Source organism: Schistocerca cancellata, chromosome 9 (genome assembly GCF_023864275.1).
Source record: "Schistocerca cancellata isolate TAMUIC-IGC-003103 chromosome 9, iqSchCanc2.1, whole genome shotgun sequence".
In the NCBI taxonomy this organism is placed as follows: domain Eukaryota; kingdom Metazoa; phylum Arthropoda; class Insecta; order Orthoptera; family Acrididae; genus Schistocerca; species Schistocerca cancellata.
The window spans coordinates 419,123,649-419,139,040 of record NC_064634.1 but is presented as its reverse complement, the minus strand read 5'-3'; positions in this window follow the sequence as shown (position 1 = coordinate 419,139,040).

Below are 15,392 nucleotides of genomic sequence, written 5' to 3'. Positions count from 1 at the left end.
GGTGTAGACAGTGAAACAATTAGTGAACAGGGAAGCATTATCGATCGATCGGTCGGCATCAGCTTGCCTCAGGAATCCGAAATGACAGGACACAATCTTGCAAATACTGTAGATTCAGGTTTTGCGTCCTCACCCTTTTCTCAAATAAGTCAAGACACATTTTCTGCTTTTCAAACTGCGAATATTGCCGGTTCAAATGCATTGCCGAATAGCACTGAGGAACATGTTTCAGACACCAGTGCATTGTTATTACAATTAATGCAACAAATGGGACAAGAGCTTCAAAAGCCGGCCGCGGTGGTCTCGCAGTTCTAGGCACTCAGTCCGGAACCGCGCGACTGCTATGGTCGCAGGTTTGAATCCTACCTCGGGCATGGATGTGTGTGATGTCCTTAGGTTAGTTAGGTTTAAGTAGTCCTAAGTTCTAGGGGACTGATGTCCTAAGATGTTAAGTCCCATAGTGCTCAGAGCCATTTGAAACATTTGAAAAGCTTCAAAAGTTGGACACAATGGAACAAAATCAGAGATAAACACAGCAAAAGCTTCAAAAGTTAGACACAATGGAACAAAATCTTCGAAAGTTAGAGACAATGGAACAACACCGAAGACAAACACAGCAACAATTAGACACAGTGGAACAAAATCTTAAAAAGTTAGACACAATGGAACAAAATCTTCAAAAGTTAGACACCACGCTTGAAAAAACACGTGAAGATTTAACTACTGAGTTACATAACATCGAATCGAAATGTCAAAAAGTCTGTAATGACGTAAAAACACAAATTTGTGAGCATTTCCAACCTATTTTATCGCGTAATGAAAATGCATTACAGAATCACGAAGCAGTCATAAAAGAACTGCAAACTATTGTTCATGAAAATCACGACACCTTGCAAGCTAAAATTTACTCAGTTGCATCTACCGATTCGGTTACGCAAATTGCAAAAACTCAAGAAAACTTAAAGGACACAGTAGATACGATTTCAACACAAATGGACACTGAAACTTGGTTCAGAAAAACACACTGAGGAAATAAGTACACTGTCGGAGAAAGTAGCCGAACTTTCGGATCAGTTCACTAACTTATCTGCAAAGGTAGATGATGATCTGAATGACACAAGACCTGTAGCCATCACTGACACAGAAGAGTATGAACAAATTAAGAAATTTAAACAAAATCAGAATCAAATTAATACGCAATACAAAAGAGAAATCCGGGAAGTACAAGATCAGTTGGCACAAGTAATACAAAAATTTCATATTTCAGAGGACACTCGCGCTCCAACACGGGAAGAGGAACTTAGAAATACGGAAAAGCCACAAAATAATAACACAGTGCATTTCGGAAATTATGAAAGAAATTGGCAAGGTGCACCGAATTTTGAGGTGGAACCGCTGACACGACGTAACAATGACCGATATGCTACTCGCCGACACGATGATTTTGACTATAAGCTGTTCATTGCTACACATAAATTCAAAGCGTTTAAGAATTCTGCCAACGACATTCATCCACAAGCGTGGCTCCATCAATTCTCTCATTGTTTTCCTCCCAACTGGTCATTAGAACACAGATTAGAATTTATGTGTGGCTACTTAGAGAATAGACCAGCTGTAAGAATGCGATCTGTCATTCACGATTGCCTTCCTCTCAGCATATTGGTCTCAAGCCACACAAGACCGAGTAAAACATGGCATCATAATGATGAAACATTTCGAACAATCTGAATTTTCCAGTCTTGTGAAATATTTTGAAGACATGTTGCAAAAGAATCAGTACCTGTCAAACCCATATAGCCCCTCAGAACTCATCCGCATTTGCTTAATCAAATTACCTGAACATTTATGGCATATTATTTTGGCAGGACGTTGCAAAGACGACATTGAAGCTTTTCAGGGGCTCTTACAAGAACTGGAAATTGACACTGACAATCGCAGAACGCGAAAACAGGAGCACAACAATTACAGGTCACATCCATCACAATTCCGCGATGACAGAAATAATAACTGGACGCGACAAGACTATTCTCATAACACAAATCGTGACCAAAACAGACACCACCCGTATGACAACCGTTGGCAGAGTAGTAATAATTACAGGGAAAGATCACCTCTCCGCGGTAATGACTATCACAGAGACAATCAGAGAAACAGACAATATGGGAACCAAAACAATTATTATTACGGGAGAGAGAATAAATTTAGACGAAACGGTCCAGCGCGCAGTTACGATTCAGGGAGAAATTCTCCACCACTTAACCGACAAGAAAGAAACTACAGGAACTACCGACATGACGACAGACTATGTGATCGTAACGACAGACCTGAATTGCATCAGAACTGGCGGGATTTAAACAGGGCAGGATCCTCTCGGCAAGGTGAATTTGTAGAAGTTAGGTCTCCAAACCCCAATAACGATGCGCGCCAACAAAGAGACAATAGGCAATGACTCATACCGCTGGCAGCCACAAAACGTATGTATGACACTAATGACACAGCTGCCGTAGCTAGTAATTACGTAAAAATGGAAGACATTAGGGACATCTTACTCCAAGGACACGACGTAAAACATAACAACATTGTATATCCTGTGATTCACATTACAGTAAATGACGTAAAATTTACGGCAGTACTTGACTCTGGCAGTCCCATTTCAGTAATTAGTGAAACAGCCTTTAGCAAATGCAACAAATCGAACGATTGCCCCACACTTCCGTCACGTAAGATTAAATTACAAGGTGCAATCTTTGGAAAAAGTGTAGATGTACGCCAACAAACCAACTTAGAATTCTTTTGTCAAAGCCACAGCATCTCTATGAACTTTCTTATTGTTCCATTATTGTCGACGGAAATTATATTGGGAGTAGACTTTTTGAATGAATACAATGCAATCTTAAACTTTCACGATGCTGAAATAAGTTTAGAGAAGGAAGGTAAGTCAATAGCTTTGAAATTTGAAGATTGGCTCTCAAACCATGACGAGGAAATTAATCGGCTTTACCTTCTGTTAGACAACAGTTCGGAATTTTCTACGGAACTAGACACTAACAATCACTCTGCAAGTACTGACAGGGATTATATCGACGGCATATTTGAAATTAATGAGTTAATTCAGAATAAAATTCAAACAATTCAGAATTGTAATGACACTGATAGGCAGGACCTTTTTGAGATTTTACAAGCACGTTCCACAGTTTTTACTCACAAAACAGGAACAATCAAGGGATTTCAATACCAATTTCGTGTTCGTGAGCATACTAAATTTTGTGTTAGACCATACGTAATTCCAGCACATTATAGGGACCATGTTAGAACAGAAATACAATCTATGCTTGACGAGGGCACTATTGAGCCTGCAGTAAGCTCATACAACAATCCGTTACATGTTGTTGAGAAGAAAAATGGATCGATCAAGCTTGTCTTAGATTCGAGACAAATCAATACTATCATTATTCCTGAAACAGACAGGCCGCAAACGTTGGAAGAACTTCTTCAAAATTTTAATGGTGTAAAAGTGTTGTCTTCCATTGATCTCAGATCCAGCTTTTATCAGATCGAAGTTCATCCAGAATGTAGAAAATACACAGTTTTCCTTTGTTTCGGCGTTTGTTATCAGTTTCGGAAACTTCCTTTTGGTTTGAACATTTCTTCATCAGCATTCATTCGTGGGCTAAATTCCATATTACCTGAGTTCTTAAAACGTCACATCACCTTATATATGGACGATAATCTAATAGCAGAAGCCTCATGGGAACAACATAATCGCATCCTCAACAGTTTGTTACGTATTTTTGCAGAATCTGGAATTACAGTTAACTTGGAAAAGTCTGAATTCAGTAGGTCAAAGGTGAGGTTTTTGGGACATATTATTTCTTCTGAAGGCATTCAGCCGGATCCTGAAAAGTTAGAAGCAATCAGAGCCATTCCAGTTCCGTCCACAAAAAAACAAGTCCGCAGTTTTCTAGGTCTCGTGAATTTTTACCGTCGTTTTCTGAATATGAAAATTCTTGTTACACCAAAACTTTGTTGTCTCACTGGAAAAAATACTATTTGGAACTGGGACGAACAAGCACAGTTGGAATTCAATTCTTTGAAATAATCGCTACTTAACGCGCCAATACTAGCTCATCCCGACGGTTCAATCCCGTGTCCGGCCATCCTGATTTAGGTTTTCCGTGATTTCCCTAAATCACTCCAGGCAAATGCCGGGATGGTTCCTCTGAAAGGGCACGGCCGACTTCCTTCCCAATCCTTCCCTAATCCGATGAGACCGATGACCACGCTGTCAGGTCTCCTTCCCCAAACCAACCAACCAACCAACTAGCTCATCCAGATCTGTCACAAGATTTCTGCCTTAGCACGGATTCTTCTAAAGTCGGTCTTGGTGCCCATTTATTTCAAGAAGCCATAGAAAATGACACTACCATTCAGAAAACCATTGCTTTTGCTAGCCGAGTGCTAACAAAATCTGAAAAAAATTATTCCGTTACTGAATTAGAAGCTTTAGCTATCGTTTGGGCATTTAACAAATTCCGTTTCTTTCTCTCTGGTAAGCACGTAAAAGTATACAGTGATCATCGTGCATTACAATTTCTTATGTCTTCAAAATTAAATCATGACAGGTTAAAACGTTGGGTATTGTTTCTGCAAGAATTCCACTTCACAATAGTCTACATTCCCGGCAAAGAGAACATTGTTGCGGACGCACTGTCACGCACAACGGCTGGGCTTGAGAAAAGTAACACAGAAGGCAACCTCGAGAAAAATTTCAGTATTCTTTACATTCAGAAAGTCGCCTTTGAAAACTTCATCCCCACATCTTTAAAGGACATTGCTCATGAACAAGATAAAGATCCGATTTGGAAAGACATGAAGAGCAAATGGCATGAAAAGACACACACACACAGATTCGGCATTATTATCTGGTTAGAAATAACATACTGTTCAAACGCTGCATTGTTGATGACAAGCTATGGGTACTTTGCATTCCTGACGATTTTGTTAATAAGCTCAATTGGTACATTCATTTCAGCTATGCACATTTTGGCCCACGAAAATGTTATCATATTCTTCAAACGACTTGTTATTTTAACAATATGGAAAAGAGAATTCGAAGAGTCTTGACTATTTGTAAACTTTGTCAAAAGGCGAAACCATCTACTATCTTCATCGTGCTCCGCTGTTTCCTATCATTCCTTCTAAATTAAAAGAATTTGCTGCTGTTGATCTCTTGGGACCGCTTGTCAGAACACCTAATGGATTTTCGTACGTTCTAGTCGCTGTTGAACTTACTTCAAAATTTGTTTCTTTCACTCCGTTACGTAAAGCCACTGGATGGTCTGTATCCAACGCCTTTGTTAAAAATTTCTTACGTGAAGTTGGACACGTTGCTAAAGTCATTTCAGATAACAGACCGCAATTCAGATCTGCTGTTTGGTCACGCTTGCTTCGGAATCATAAAATCAAACCTGTTTTTATTTCATTGTACTCACCACATTGTAACCCGTCTGAACGGATTATGAAAGAAATCAATAAGCTTTGCAGACTTTATTGTCACAGAAAGCATCAGCAATGGGACAGATATTTACACTTATTTCAAAACGTGCTGAATGAAATGCCTCATGATTCCACTGCTTTACCACCTACTCTTGTACTAAAGAATGAAGAACCACCGAACAGTATCAGAGGGCTTGTACCTTTCCCGAATGCACGTAAACTTCGACACAAAGACATAATTGATTTGGCTCTTAAAAATATAAAATCTGCAGCAAACAACAGGAGAAAACTACACGGTAAAGCAAATGCAAAAAAATTATATATTGGTCAGAAAGTTCTCATTAAAGCTCATTCATTGTCACATAAGAAGAAACACTTGAGTCACAAATTCTTTCTAGTTTACAATGGACCTTACAGAATCCGACGTATACTACATGATAATTGCGTTGAAGTTGAAACTCTGCGTACTAGGAAGAGTAAAGGTTTACACCACATTTCACATGTAAAACCGTTTATTGAAAAATAATCTGCTTTTTAACTTTGTCTTTGCCATATAACTTTTCACTTCACATTTCTAGTATGCATTGTCACACTTAGAAACTGTTATCATGCAACTATGTTTTGAAGTTAACTATCCAGTCTAGAACCTAGGGTACATATTTAGACAGTAATTACGAATGCATTGTTATTGCAAACAGACGACACAGTGTAATTGTGTGTGTACATTCTTGCTTGTTAGTTGCACCATCACGTAACAACTATAAGGCTCACATACTTAAAACATATACCGGCACTGCTAATGAGATTTTCATACAACATTTTGGTTTACTTGAAAAGACATTCTTTATTTGAAGTACTTTCTGTGGGATTAAAGATGACTTAGCACTTGCTTTCTTTGACAGCTACACAATTATATCACGACGCTACTAATGTGTGACACAATTTACATTGTTGCTTTTGTGCTGTATCTGCTTTATATCTGCACAGTTTTTCTGAATTCTTCTGGAAAGTAAAACATGTTTTAGTACTAACTTCGTGGTATAGCTACAATGACACAGCCGTTTCCGTAGCACAACAATACGTTACAGCACAGTACTTTCTTCATCATGGCAATAAGCGTAATAAGTAAGATATCTATACGCAATGCATTTCACTTTTGTTTATCATGGGGTAAGTACATTGACTTCTGCAGAACTTAGCTTTTGGAGGACGATAACTACGACACTTCCACAGAGATTATCTTACAACAAGTCGCACAGTTTAGCGCTACAGTACACGTATTTGAATGATTAATTTCGTACTTAAATCATTTATTTTTAAAGATATTTGAAGTACAATGATACAAAGGTTTTCCGTAATACATTTCATTCCATTGTTGTAATCTGTAACACCTGAGGGGATAATTACATTAATCCTCAGGGGGGTACACGCCTACTTTGTGTACCATGTGTCTGGCAAACGCAAGGAGCCCTAGCTAATATGTTATTTGCTTATACAACTTTACACATCGATACCATATTTCTCTAACACATAAATCATACAGCTATCTGATCATTTAACTGAGAGAGACAATCATTTATTTTACTACATCAGTGACAGATGTTTACATAATTACACCATTGGATAACTTCACACTTATGAAATTGTATTTTGTCCGTACTTTGTGAACTGTTCGTATTTTTTTCGGAACCATTGTGATATTATGGGAGCTTTGAATGATATATTTGGTATGGGATCACGATTTTTAAAGTACGTTTGAGGCAGATGACACTTTTGACATGAGCAGAGAATTTTTTTTAATTATTAGACGATTTTGAGAGTTGACTGAGGTGTTATGATGTTATTATTACGATGACTATGTGTATTATGCTGTTGCGGTATGTTTATGATCAATAAGCTGATGCTATATGAGATATTTGATTATGCTACGTATCTGTTATGATGAAATATTGGAGTGTCGACGAATAAGGTAAGGAATAATGAGTAGTGTTTACGGACTCTGGTTTGTGAAAAAGGTTGTTGGAAACCAAGAATCGTACTTTAAGAGTTATGAAATGTATGTAAATGCGTGAATGTATTACAATGCCGCCGAAAATTTTTTGGACACTGTTATAATTATAGAATTTTTTTTCTACACATTTGCAACGTAAATTCTTGACCTGTGAAATATTTTTATATGAGACTGTCACTGTAGCGGAAACTGCTGTCGTAAATATTTCCGTAAGAAAGTTAAGTGACCACCTGCACACAATGCATCGTGGGCACCCAGCTGTGTCAGACGCCTGGAGAACAAGCCATTAGTATGTGCCTTTTCAGAGGCACAGGTAGAAAAAAAAAGGGAGGCCATTATCCTCGCTTTTGACATTCCTTTGTCAAAAGCATCACAAATATGACATGCTCAAACTCGAAAACATATGATTATACAGTGGAGCTCTTAATTTATGATATTTACTAAAATGCCTAATGAAACGATGAGAAACATTTCACAGCTATTGTCTTGCTAGTTGAGAGAAATGCCATATGGCTTGCTTTATGTATTTATTTACTCATTTTGTTTAATATCAAGTTTCTAGCTGCAGCAGCATTGGTTAAAATAAAATTTAATAGATGTACTAATATAAATATTTTATGCCTACAGATCCAGTAAATAATTTTATGATCCATTCAAAAAAACGAAGGAGCATAAAAAGACATTTCCCTTCTCAGGAATTGCATACGGAATTTTCTTTTCAAGTACTTGGTAATTTTTTGTAGAATAAATTTTTGTGGTGCACCACTTTAGTTACATAGACATGGCCATCTTTAGTGTACTATTTTTTCGGCTTGAGCTTTGTCATGTTTAGGTATAAGTTATTTCATTTGCTGCTGCTGTTTGCCAGGCATAGTGTTACTGAATTTGACTTTGTATTACTCTGTAAAGCCAGTTTTACTACGGATTTATTTTTCTTGTTTGCTGCACAGTGCCTTATATTAGTTGTAATATTGCAATGGCTTTGCTAATTTCTATAATGCTGCTTGCTTTGCAAATCTGCATGTTTTTTGTCATTGCTGTTTGTGTTAATTGTTTTGTGCTGCTGCATTGCCTCGTCCCTTAGTTTAGCATCTGAGCTCAGTAGATTTAAGTTAGCTTAAGAGGGGTAGACTATATAAGAAACTGACTATGGAGAATAGGTAAAGAATGCATTGCGAAGTTATACGAAAAATATTTGGGCCAAAATGAGTATTGTACAATCAGAAATAATCATTTTGAAAGAAATATGAATAGAATACAGGAAGGAGGTATAGATAGGACTTTTGGAAATAATGAAGAATGAAGGGAGATCTCTGAGAAGGAAATAAAGTTTAGTTTGCAAAATACTGCAGTAAAACAAACCCTGTCCTTTCCTTGTATTATTCCGCTATATGTTTGTGTACCCTTGCGTATTTATGTTCTTCCTGTATTTATATGTTTATCTGATAAGACTTATGTTGTAGAATTTTTCTAATACTCAGCTACATGAACTATGATGGGGAATACTGTTATCCACAAATATAATTTGCATTATTAATATGTTATTTACTTTGTAAAGATGTTTAAACATTATTTATTCTGTTTTGTTGCTCATATGTGAAGGTGATGTTTCAAAATTTATTCTGATCTTTTATGTATTTACTTATCTCATAATTCCTGTAACACTGATGTATATGTTTATTTCTATTATTTTGTAAAGCCTGTATTACTACAAATGTTATCTGTATTATTATGTTTTTAATGATCTATTTTGTACCTTTGTAATTGTATTTTCATGTTATAATATTGTAATTGACACCAGTTCATCAAATTAAGTAACTTGTAAGCATTCATTTCACTGCACACATTTCTGTTGGTCATGGTAATGGACAATATGTGAGAAGTAGGGACTGTTAGTGTTTGCATGTGTGTTAATAATTCAGCAAGGGACTGGATAACAGCATTGCTGGTTCTAAGGACAATTCCGTAACTTTCGTGAGTGTACAAGTGGTGGTTTATGGACTTGCTATATTGTCTGCAAGACTTCTAAGGACAATTCCAAAAACTTTGTGCGTGCACAAGTGGTAGTTTATGGACTTGCTATCTTCTCTGCAAGACTCTTCCGATGGTGATTGTGCACCTGCACAGTCGCAGCAGATGGCTGCTGGCCATCTCTACAAGGACTACAGTGGGTCTACACCTTTGATGACCCACCAATACCATTATTTCTACAAGGACTGCAGTGGGTCTGCACCTCTGGTGGCCCAGCAATACCATACTCCCTACCAGGACTACAGTGGGTCTGCTCTGTGATGACCTACCTACCAATATTCTTCAAAACGTCGAATGACTCTGCTGTGGGTTTGCTCTGTTGTGGCCCATTACCTGTCTGCATGTCAAGAGTCAGCACTGTCTTTCCGTTGGAAGGACAACACTACTTCTTCAAGACTGCATGGAAATCCACTACTTCTGTGTGCAATTTCTTTTACTAATGAGACTTTGTGAAAAAAACTTTAATTACTATTATGATGAATGATCAGGACTATCTTTATGGACTGTGAGAAAATTTTAGCTTTTGACGAACATTGCATCAATAAGTGTGTGCATTTGATTTCTTTGTTATTGTAATTACGATTATGAAAAATTTTAACAAGTATGTATTGCCCAGTGCCCAAAACAATTAGTAAAATTTTTTGTGGGGAGCATGGGGGCTATGTAAGTAGGCTGTTTAGGTTCTAAGTAGGCTGTTTAGGTTCTTATATTGGTAACGCCGCCGCCACATAGCGCTCTCTGTATGAAAATCACTGGCTGTGCTGTGTGCAGTCTGTGGCTAGTTTGCATTGTTGTCTGCCATTGTAGAGTTGGGCAGATGGATGTGAACAGTGCATAGCGTTGCGCAGTTGGAGGTGAGCCGCCAGCACTGGTGGATGTGGGGACAGAGATGGCGGAGTTTTGAAATTTGTAATACTGGATGGCATGAACTGCTATATATATTATGATTATTAAGGTAAATACATAGTTTGTTCTCTATTAAAATCTTTCATTTGCTAACTATGCCTATCAGTAGTTAGTGCCTTCCGTAGTTTGAATCTTTTATTTAGCTGGCAGTAGTTGCGCTCGCTGTATTGCAGTAGTTCGAGTAATGAAGATTTTTGTGAGGTAAGTGATTTGTGAAAGGTATAGGTTAATGTTAGTCAGGGCCATTCTTTTGAAGGGATTTTGAAAGTCACATTGCGTTGCACTAAAAATATTGTGTGTTAGTTTAAGCTCAGTCCTGTACAATTTTTCAAAGGGGACGTTTCACATCCACGGTTATGCAGCCAAGGAGGTTGGGGGAGGAGAGGAGAACATCAGGAGTGGAGTTGGATTCGGGATGGGTGTGCTGGGGGATGGGGATGAGGTCGCCTTGAAGGGAGGAGAGGACCCAATGCCACCGCCGTAACTGGGCAGCGGAACGACTATGGATGTTGAGGTTGGCGGTGATCACGTAGGAGGAGAAGGTACGGTCGATGTGGGAGAGGAAGTCGAAGGGAATAGGGGTGTTGGGGCGGACATAGATGGTGGCGCAGGTAACGGTAAGGCCGGGGAAGAAGAGACTAAGGATCAGGTGTTTGGTGGGGTCGGGAAGGAGAGGTTGGAGCCGAACGGGGATCTGGCGGTGGTGACCAATGGCAACTCCGCCACGTGCAATTGTGAGGGGATTATTGGAGCGGTGGAGGAGATAGGGCGAAGTGTGGACGGTGTGGTGGGGTTGGAGGAAGGTTTCATTGAGGAGGAAGGCATCCATGTGATGGGTGGCAAGGGTGTGCAGGAAGAGGTTCTTGTTGGCGGGAAGGGAGCAGGTATTGTTGAAAAGGATATGGTGCTGTCGCGCCATGACAGGGATTTAGACAAAGGTGTCAAGATGGGAGAAGGTGAAATGGGCCTGGTTGTTGGAGTAGGTGGCGTACATTTCGAGTTGAAAAATGGAACGGGCGGCGAGGTACATCTGTTGGAGGGTGAGGGGGCGCTGAAAAGGATGAACATTCTGAAGGACGATGGTGAGGAACCTGATGATGTCCTCAGCGGGGGGTGGGGGGGGACTAAGGGAATTGCCAGGAGGGGTGGGGGCGTCCAGAGAATGGAGTGGTCAGAGGGGGTTGGGCCTTACACTTTTGGGAGTAGGTGGGATGGGGGAGATTGCAGTTATTGCAGGAGGGAGGCACTGCCGGAGGAAGTGCGCTTGCCTACAATGCGGGGAGGTGGGGGCCTTGCGGCACTCGGCTGTTGGGTGTGCATTGTAGTGCAGACACCTCTGGCAGTTTAGGGATTGAGGAGGGGGATGGGAGGGGTCGAACTTATAGCGCTGGTTGAAGAGGAGGGCACCCTCCTTCAGGAGACGGTCAATGGAGGGGGCATCCTCGGAGAAAACCCGCATAAGGCGGGTGGAGCCGGCAGAGTTGAAAATGCGGCATACCGCCTGCACCTCCAGTGTGGGATGCGCCTTGAGCTCCGCCAACACCTCCTCCTCCGTGATCGACGGACTGAGCCGAGTGATCATGGCGGTGAGGGTCGGCGGACGACGCGGGGTTTGGGGTTGGCTGGTAGGAGATGGAGAAGGAGCAGGGGTGATGGAGGTGTTGGGGCCCAAACGGGTGATGGGGAGGCGGGAGAGGATGTCAGTATGGAGGGTTGGGCTGGGGGAGGAGATGAGAACGGAATCCCGTTTGGGAGTGAGGAGAGAGATTGTGGCACCAGGGAAGTGTTGGCAGAGGAGGAGGGAGAGATTCAGGGCCTCGAGAAGGGAAGGATCGGGATGGGAGAGGAGGTATTTGTATAAAGAGGGGGGGGAGGAGGAGGAGGAGGAGGGAGCAGGGCCAGGCAGGGAGACGTCCATGGCACCTTGGGGGGGGGGATGGGGTGGGGCCTTTTTTGGGAGCGGAGGAGGTGGTGGTGCCACTAGGGCGTTTAACGACGGCAGAAGGGCAGGTGGTGATATGAGGGACGGGAGCTATAGGGAGGTGGTGGGAAGGGACAGGTCCTGGCGTGGACGCAGCAGTCAGCGCCGGAGATGGTGACGGTGAAGGCGACGGCGATGGCGTCGGTGGCGGCGGTGATGGCGAAGGCGATGGGGAGAGTTGGGCATGGGCAGTGGCCCAACTGGCCACCACCCTAGCTGGAGCTGCAGTGACAGGCTGTGGGAGTGGGGGGAAAGGATCAGAGGGAGAGGGGCGGGAGGAAGAAGCTGGAGAGGGGACGACAAAGAGCGAGGGCGAAGGGAGAGTGAGAAGAGGCAAGATGGCAAGAGGGGGGTGTGACTGGGCACACCATGTGATGGTGGTGGTGGCGGCGGCGGAGGGGGAAGTATAAACTATGGCTGTGGTGGTAGTGGTTGTAGCGGTGGTGGGGGCTGACATGAGACAGGGAGAAACAAAAACGCACAGAACGTAAAAGAAAAGACAAAAACCGGGGACAGACGAAGACGGATGAAGACGAAGACGGAGGAAGACGAAGACGGACGAAGACGGACGAAGACCAGAGTCCCACGCTGCAGGCGCTGGCGCTGACTCGACGACGGGTGGCAGGAATGCCGCAGCTGCTGCTGCTGCTGCTGCTGCCGCGGACGGGGCCGGGGCTGCCACTGCTGCTGCTGCTGCGGCTGCTGCTGAAGGACTGGCTGGCTGGACCCGCTGCTGCTGGTTGGACCACCGCTGCTGCTGCTGGAGGGCTGGCTGGCTGCTGCCGGCTGGACCGTTGCCGCTGCTGCTGCTGCTGCTCGGCTGGACCGCTGGACCGCTGGCTTTACCGCTGGACCGCTGCCTGGCTGGCTGACTGGCTGGCTGGCTGGCACCTGGGGCTTCTTATAATTCTATATACAATTCTAACAAAGATTTATCTGTTTTTAACACACAGAAGTGTGTGAAGACGGATGGAGAACAATTCCACGTTATGTGAGATTATTTGTTCTTGCAGCACTCCGGTTACTTTAATACAATTATCAAGTGTTGGACGAAAATCCTCTTAAGTCCCGTTTTTAAGGCTCCACCAGCACGTGCTTGGTGTGCCCAGTTGCCGTTGCGCATGCGCTGCCTGCGCAAATGAGCTTCTGCTGCAAACCTGTACGCTGAGCTGCGCGCCCTCCAAGGTGAAACTCGCCTCATTCATTTCAAATAAATTATCTTCGTACGGTGGAATGGCACAATGACACCGGCTACGAACGATTCTAAGTTTTGCTGTGACATGATTCCATACAGAATATATCTGACAGTCGTCGTCTCGATTGAGAAAGGGGTCTGTCAATCGTGTTTCCACTAATTCATTGATAATGGAGTTCCAGAAGTTTAACGTATGGGCCACAATTTTTGTTTTATTGTATTTCACCAAATGATCGTTGGAAATACCCTGTTTGGCGTAGAAGACTCATGGGCTTGGTGGAAATGAGTATGCCATTTATATTCCACAATGCGATCCCGCACAGTGCACGTCCTTTGCTCTAATGAGGTTTACCATATTCTCATAAAACTACCGTAACACATACCTTGCGCAGCACTAAGGCGTCTGTAACAGATCTCAGAAGCACCGAGATTTTTGTAGGAGGATGAAAGGTTACTTTAACTTTATATCTTCTGAATATTATGTCTGTTTTATTTGAAACATTTCCAATATATCGTAGGTATACAGTCGTTTTGAAGGTCTTATCCCCTTCTTTGTTCTCTCGTTTTTATATCTGAAGCGCTCTCTGTGCTTGTTGGAATGAATATGCATTGTTCAGGAACACAGTTTGGAGGTGTTCCACTATCGTTTCCAGGTTATTGTTATCCGAGATAGTACGGAATCTGTGGATTAAGGTCTTTAAACGCCCATCGTTTGTGGTGTATGGTGGCAACTACAAGCTTGTAAATACAGATCTGTATGAGTGGACTTTCGAAACACGGAATGCCCAACTTTGCCATACCTCCTACGTTGTATCAAGACGTCTTAAAAAGGAAAGCAACCGTATTGCTCCATCTCCATAGGGAATTTTATGTTTTCCCGTATTGTGTTCAGATGCTAAAGCAATTTTCAGAGACTGTAAAAACCATGAGCCGAAATTATAACACTGTCATCAACGTGTCTCAAAATACTGTTGGTTTCAAAATAGGTGAGGGAAGTGCTCGCTCTTCAAAAGCTTCCATAAAATGATAGACCATAAAGGGAAACAAAGGGCTGAACAAGACTACCGACACCGTCAGTTTCTCCAAGAAACCCGTTGTTAATTAAGAAATGCGTCGAGGAAGGAGTGTGCTCGAATATTGTTCTAATTTCAGCTCAAAACCTATTGCCGATGAGATGTAGTCTGTCCACCGAAGGCACATTTATAAGAAGCGGAACGACTTGAAAACTGACCAATAAGTCTTAGCTTTCTAACTTAAGTGACTGCAGTCTGCTGATAAAATCACTAGAATTTTTTATATGGCGTGGAAAACTTTCTCATGTGCCTTTGAGTAACGACTCCAAGTACTTGGGCAAATCGTAGGTGGCTGCACTAATACTGCTCGCTTTTTTTTTTTTTTTTTTGGTCATCAGTCTACTGACTGGTTTGATGCGGCCCGCCACGAATTCCTTACCTGTGCTAACCTCTTCATCTCAGAGTAGCACTTGCAACCTACGTCCTCAATTATTTGCTTGACGTATTCAAATCTCTGTCTTCCTCTACAGTTTTTGCCCTCTACAGCTCCCTCTAGTACCATGGAAGTCATTCCCTCATGTCTTAGCAGATGTCCTATCATCCTGTCCCTTCTCCTTATCAGTGTTTTCCACATATTCCTTTCCTCTCCGATTCTGCACAGAACCTCCTCATTCCTTACCTTATCAGTCCACCCAATTTTCAACATTCGTCTATAGCACCACATCTCAAATGCTTCGATTCTCTTCTGTTCCGGTTTTC